Source organism: Piliocolobus tephrosceles, chromosome 5 (assembly GCF_002776525.5).
Source record: "Piliocolobus tephrosceles isolate RC106 chromosome 5, ASM277652v3, whole genome shotgun sequence".
NCBI classification, from domain to species: Eukaryota; Metazoa; Chordata; class Mammalia; order Primates; family Cercopithecidae; genus Piliocolobus; species Piliocolobus tephrosceles.
This window is the reverse complement of record NC_045438.1, coordinates 79,675,426-79,683,389: the sequence shown is the minus strand read 5'-3', so window position 1 is coordinate 79,683,389 and position 7,964 is coordinate 79,675,426.

Here is a 7,964-nt window from a genome sequence, read left to right as displayed (position 1 = left end):
AGCTATAACTACTTTACCTCTGATAGAATTAGCAAAATAGCATGCCAGGAGGTCTGAAAATATAGGAAAATGTGGCAAAGAATCATGAAGTAGCATGGCATTTTTGAATTTAAGGTTATTATTAATGATGTGTATATGGATGGAGTCACAAAGACTTCAAGTATTGGTAATAAATGAAAGCTTTGTAAGAAGGACTGAGTAAGGATTGATGATGCTTTAATGAATAAAGAAAATATTGCCTCTTTTTCTCCAGACTAAGGTTTGTTTAGTTTTGTCTCTACATAATACTCAAGTTAAAAAAAAAAAAAATGTTTTGACTAAGACCCAGGTATGGGCTAAATTGATTTATGGCCAGAGCAGAAACCAAGATACTGGTGCCAAAATAGTGGTAAGATAATAAAACACTGAGCTTGAACGGAATCCAGATTGCTCAAATATGATTTGAAAGGAAACTGTTGATAAGCTAAGATAGACCACAAAGGCTGGTCACAGGTTCCACTATTAGCAAGAACTATGAGACTCAGAGTCATTTTTAGGTTGATTTTGCTCAAGTTTTCTATCTGCTCATTCAAATGGAATACCCCAAATTAAAAATACACAAACAGTCCCATACCTTGCGTTCCTTTTTTGTTATGAAGAATGTTTTAAATTCAGTTGTCAATCCACAGCTTTGCAGAGCAAAGAACCATTAGGCTTACCACCAGTTAGGCTAGTGAAGGCAGCGCCAGCACAAGGTAACTGCCATACCTCATAAAGAAATCCTTGCCTCCATAGCACTATATATTTCTGACTTCCATTTCTGCTGCTTCATTGGGCATACAAAATATCTGACTATGGATCCCCACAGCTGTTTCTCATAATAAAACAAGACTCAAATGTTTTCATATTTAGGAAATACTCTCCTCACAGGAAGAGTAGCTGGACTTCAGAGTGCCAGTTCTCATCTCCTGAGGCTTTACTTCTTTTGACACCTTTTAATGATCAATTTCATCTCACCATTGTTGGCTGCATTACAGCACAATCCGGACCCAAGCATAGATTGTGGCTTCTCCCTTTATGTCCCACTTCACAGTTTAAATCAAGTTGGAATATCTAAAACCTACAGAAAGGGGAATAAATGTGAAGAGAATATGCAATTTAATGAGGTGCTTTGCAAAATGCAGGTTACTACTGTCACTTTGGCTTCCATTACAAGGTCACTGTCTCTTTAATCCCAGCCTGTTCCATGTGACACTGGTCATTTTCCTCCATTGCCAAAAATTCCCTTCAACATATGTAGGCCACTCAAAGTTCAGACTTCAAAAGAAAAGCTGAGATAAATTATGGGATTCATTTGACAAACCCCTTTGTTTCTCTATGTTTTGATGGCCTCACCTGTAAAAATGATGTGGAATTAAATAAACACTCTTCAGAAAGAAATAAAACAAGCCATGACTAATTGAAGATTTTGGATGGTACAAGCAGATACGTCATTAAAAATAATGCTAAAACTGTTTTAATGTAGTCAACTTCAAAACATATTTGTTTAATATGAATGTTCTATGCTTAATGTTAAATATTAAGCAAATATAAACTCAGAACTACATAACAGACTTTTAGGTAGAGACTATCATCATCAACTAGTATATTCACAGGCAGAGATAGCCACTGAGAACCAAAAGGGCCGTTGTTATGCCCAGAATCATGTTGAGCTAAACTTTAGGGAAAACACATAAACATTTTACATAGACAATAAAAGGTGAGATGACTGCAAGGTGGTCAGTCAATCTACCAGTGTGTATAAACTGTAAGATCTTGGATAGTCAGAATATTGGACTTACCTTTGAATCTCTGGTCATAGATAAAGCCTTGCTTCTCTGGCTATAATAGTCTATTTGGGATAGAGCTGGGAGACAGGACCATTGGGTTTCTGACTTCTTCTGGGTCTGAGGCTTCCATCCTCTCAGGCATGTCCCTCTGACCCACTTACTTGAGCACTAAAATGATATATTCCTAGTCTCTGGAGTACTGATTGATTCCCTCTCCCTGGCACCACTCTCTTTTCTCAGCCCGAATATTCTAGAAAAGTCAGCACCTGCTGCAAGGACCAATTGTTGAGCAGCACTTTGTTCTAAAATCCACCCTCTTGCCCCTCTGGGATTCTACTCAGAAAGCATTGGACTCAATGAGCACAGTCAGTAAATTCTAAGCAAACAGATTACATGTGGGAATTCCATCCCTATTTTGTTATTTACTGGCTGTGATGCCTAGAGCATACTTTGAACTCTCTGGCCTCAAATGTCATCATCATAAAACAGAGATAATAATAGTAACTATCTAATAGTGTTGTGGTGATGAAATAATGCATGGAAATGATGCTAGACAAATTGCTTAGACTTGTGTCTAACAGAGAGTAAATTTTCCATCAATGATAGCTAACATTTTCTAGCAGAACAAAAAGCCCTATTTCAGTGGTTCCTCTCTATTTAACCTCCCTCCTTCACCTCCTTTGGTCCAATGGTCCAGGTACTTACGTTTTCATGTTTTAGGCTACAATGTGAGTTGGGAAATGATAACTAGAGTCATTATCTAACCTTAGAATATCACATGGAGGTTTGCCTTAAAAATATTAACTTTTATAAATTTATTCCCAAAGCATAAACATGCCATTTTATTTTTTTGACTAAAAGGAAACATAAGCTAGTACCACAGCCTGTCTGGCATTTTTTAAATGCATACACATGTGTTTACTATTGTGTAAAACAGCTGTAATTTGACTGTCGTTGATTAATTCTGTTTGGTTTATGTCCTTCATGCACAGTCACAAAGAATTTACTTATATGCTTTTGTATGATTTTTTCAATTGTCCTAAGAAAGCAATCAAATGTGGAAATTTTCTTCTTCCTTTTACCTTCATTATTGTTTAGAAAAGCAATTGAATCATTCAAAGTGGTTATTGATTCTATAATCTACCAAATTCATGAAGATGGTATTATAATATCTTTAAATGTGTCAAAATTTAGAAGGAGATTAACTGCTTCAAGTCATCATTTTATTGCTATTTTAATGCATTTGCAAAAACCTACTGATGTTTCTGATGCTATAAATATAGGAGGTGACAAATATTATTTCAACTTTAAAAGAAAGGAAAATTAAAGAACTTGATGAATCAAAATGAGTCACTGGGGACTGCTAAGAAAAGAATATATGCAGACATCATTTTGGTACTTTTCCCCTTTCTAAAGTCTTTTCTCACATCATTTTCCTTCCTGAATTCTTTTATTGCTACACCTTCTTATATATTTATTTCTTTTTTTAAATCATCATAGCTCAGTATTTTTTTAAAAAGCAAATTGCCATTTTAATAGTAACTTAAGTAAAACTCAAAGGTATATGTATACAATACTGTTTCAATGACTTTTTTGTTCATTTTCTGATAGAGAAACTGAATTTTTGTAAAGACGGTAGTGTGTTGATCTAGCTACTGTTGAGCTCATAACAGTAAGATTCTTGGGTAGCTTGCAAATTAATATGCCAGTCCAGATTTTTTTGGCATAATAAGAACATCTTTTATGTGTCAGAACAGGTTTTGATTATAACTAAATAAGTGAAAGAACAAGTATGTTGATAGGGTGACCTTTATCAAAAAGTTTGAGATTAATGGTCCAAAGTACTTTTAAAGCAGGCAAAACTTAAATAGGAATAAAACGTGTGAGTCATAGGACTACCTGACTGTATAATTCCAATAAATAGCAATGTTTATGTTTGAATAAAAATAGCAATTTCAAAAACAAAATGAAAACAAAAGTCCATTAACATGAAATGTCATCACTTCATGCTTTTTTTTTTTTGTCCTGCCAAGAATGATCAAGATTACTATTTGGCTAACTCAGGCCTTATAATCACAGATATTTTTACTCCATAAGAAATTAGGGCATTTGGAAACACAGCATTTATAGTGGCTTATAGCTAGCTCATAGAAAACATTATTTATTTTTTCCTTTATTGTTAGTGATAGTAAACAATATAATGTTTATTTTGCAAATGCAATATAAACAAGAAAGTAAAACAGACTTATTTGTATGTTTTCGTCAAATGTTGGATAGTATATTCACTTTTGTGGTGCCATATTAGAATGTAATATTTTCAAGGTAGACTATGTCCAGCAGACATTGCACTTAAGCCCCTTTCCAAGGGCAGAAAATACAAAATAACTCTGTTTAAAAATGAAATATTAGAAACTCCCTATCTGTATATTATTGAATTTGGTTTTGTAAATGATGCAGGAAAGCAGTTTACCTCCACATCTTATAGATCTTTTTTGTGGAACTGTTTTTGTTATTATTTTTTTCATGTCATATTTTCTATCTGGTATGCTTTTCACCCCCAACTCTTTCCTCACCACCTGTCTCTCCTTCTCCATGCACTTTCATTTTTAAAAGCAAAAATCCAGTGCCATCTCTTTTATAAAAACTTATTTGAACTTCCTCCAGTCATATATATTTACTTATTTTAATTATTCATTGTAATTTATTCATATTCTCTCTTAGAGTACTATTAGACTCATAAGAGCCATGTGAGTGCCTTATGAGATTATAGGGTTTCACTGTAGTGCAATGTTTAGGAGGACGTAAGGCTTGGTACTCTGTTTATGGTAGGTGCTCAGTACTTACTGAGTGCAGATGACACAGTGCAGATCATACCTCATGGTCTGGAGGCTTTGCCTGAATCTATCATTATCTTGTATGTAATAATAAATGAATAACAAAAGCTTATTACATGTATGCATGCATATGCTTATACAATCAGTTACAACATAGACAATTTGTTACTGATGACAGTGTTAGGTAGGTAGCTATTTAATTTGGTCACTGAAACTGATGAAATTACTTCTTGACTCTTATTATTTGATCATTTTATTCATAGTAATTTGAATTGATTTCTTTAAGTTTATTTAACAAGTATTAAAATTCAGTATTAAAAAATAGTCATCAGATTTTACTATATATCAGGAGGATACTGCAAAACAATCTATGACAAACTAAATGGTAATCAAACATATGCTATATTTGTTCTTATGTCTAGTATAGTATTTGGCCTAATTTAATTTCCATAGGTTTCACAGAAATGGAAAAAATTATGAACCTAAAATATAAGAATTATTTTTAATTAATACTAGCATACCACCATAATTACTGGAAGTTATAAATATTGAATAAAATATAATCTACTTTAAACTTTTATGAAAATATAAACTTTCATGAAAATATAGAAATGTCAACCTTGAGTCTTCAATAGTTATGCCTAAATAGAATATTGAAATTTCTACTTTGGACATGGTCTTCATTGCTATAGCAATAGTTTAATCATATAGTCAGTCACAAGATAGAATTTTATATCTATGGACACATGGCTACTCCCTTAATTCATTCTCTGTTCCTTCCAAGTATGCAAGGACAGTGCCAGAACCATAATGAGAGAATGTTAATGAAAGAACATCATGCAAGAACACAGGCTATTATCTCCACAGGATTCTCAGAGTTATCTGAAGTCACAGAGTGGCATAAATTCTGTAACACACAGAAGCCGAAGTGCTGCTGAGAATGTTCCATGTTACCAATAGAAAATAGGAAAATGGAAACCAGAATCCATATTATATCTATATCATCTGCACTCAATAAATACTGTCAAATTCTTGTTTTATTTTTTCCTTATTTTCCCAAATAAACTTATTTTTTCCCAAATAAACTTTGTCATAAGGAAACTTAATTGGATGTTTCCATTTTGTGGAACTGGGAGTTTTATTCATATCGAAATCCACAATCATGGCTTTTCATATGGAAATTTCTAGTTCTCAAGTATAGAAGGATAAAAATTTAGCTTTTACTGTTTCAAACTTTGTAGAGAGAGACCAGATCTTACTATTACATAATGTATAATGCATCCTTTATGAAGATTTCAGATTGGAAGGAAAAATTATTTACCAAAAATGTTGTGATGATTTCTTTGAAAATAAGGCAATATTTTATAATTGATTCATAATGGATCTAAATATCTATAAAAGATATCTTGAGTCATATGCTTAATTTTATGTTGTATAATATATTATTAATGGTATCAATATACCACTTACTAGTCCCCTAATTTATCTCCTGTCTCATAAGCATGCTTTAGCTTAAGCTTCCTTTATCCTGGATAATGCATTTCCCACACTGTCTTAAAACTATTAGCTATGTCTTATTATATTATAGTAATGAAATAAAGGGTTATTAATTAATGAATACAGAAGAATGGCAAGCCTATGTTTTAAGTTATTTTCTTAACTTTATATTTTCATATTGCACATTGAATAACAAACACTTAAAATCATACCAGAATTGTTGGGATGGAAGGGCATGTAAAAGTCATTTAGCCAAGCAATTTATAACCTTACTCTACCAGCAGAACTTTTTAAATTTAATTGGATATAGAACCCCAAAATATAAAACAGATGGGAAGTGTAGCAGCTCTGGTCTAAGAGAAAGAAGTACGCTTGGCCTCATCCCCTGCAGTAGAACTCTGTAGTGCCCCAGCTTGGTGACCGTTGATCTGGTTAATTTGCCCAATCTGTTCAAAGTCTTTTTAAAACCAATGTTTTGACAGATGATAATACTGCCTCTTCTACAATATTTCCAGAAACAAAGGACTTGGTAACTTATAAGAGAGGCAATTTGGGCAGGGGAAGGTATATTTTATCCGTTATTATAAAAAGTGATAAAATATATTAAATAAATAATATAAAATAAGACTATGTCATATAGTAAACCGCCAAAAAACATTTCCTCTTTATCTTATTCTTGTTATCTTTGTTGGTTATTTTGTAAAATAATTCTTCAAATATTTGCTGACACTTACCCCTATACCCTAGATCACTCTAGGCAGAAATAAACTTCACTAAGAGTGTTAAAACTTTTCTTCTGGAAAAGTGAAGTATGTTCTGGTCCCTGCTTTGAAATCCCTGGCTGATGCCATGCTCAGGAGAAAGGGTAGCTCTGTCCTTTGGTTGTGGCCATGAAAGAAAATGAAACCATATAGCAAAAGGTACATGAAGTTTGAGTTCTGATTAAAGCAGCTCCAGGGAGATATAAAGTGACTAGTATTTTCAAGTCCTTGGGGTCAGACAGAGATTGAAAACCAGACTCAGATCAAGGAGGACCGAAAAGGGAAATAGATAAGACAAAGAAAAACACTTTGGGAGACAAAATATATAGAGATCAAAAGTTAAATCCTTGTAAAGAAGGGGAAAAAAATGCTATGAAGGATTTCATCCCATGAATGAGGAACGTGGTAATTAAGTATGATAATGTCTTGATATGTTCCATCTACTCTGAGAATCATCATTGTAACAATAAGAGTCTTTCCAATCCATATAGTTATCAGTAGTCATACTTGCCACCCACTTGTTTTGGATAGTAGCTCTGACATTGAAGTTGTCAGCCCAGTATTTTTCAATCTGCAGTAGTGCCATTGTACAAGAAAAATATTTGCCATCTATAACCCCAATCCTCCCTTGTCATGAATTCTCAACTGATTTAGTGGCCTCAAGTCCTGTTCTATTTACTTTCATTTATGTTACCATTGCTTTCTCAGGAAGTGAGGGTGAAGCTCGCATCAGATTGAGAAAAATACCAAAAGTGGTTATATTTTCAATGTTTAAGAATAAGTAAACAGAAAAATATCAACAACAGAAAATCCAGGAACAATTTAAGTCTTATGATAGACAGTGGGACACAGGAGAAAGACCAAAGCACAGATGAGGATGGGAAAGAGCATCATTTCATCAGTGTTACCACTGATACCTATGGAACATTAACTATCTGTTAGGTCTCTTGCTTGATTGTGAGTTTTGGACATTAAAATATCTATTTTAATTATTAAAATTAATAATTGTGAGTGAGAAAATAGAATTAGGTGCTTGAGAAGTCCAATATCACAGAGCTAGTAAG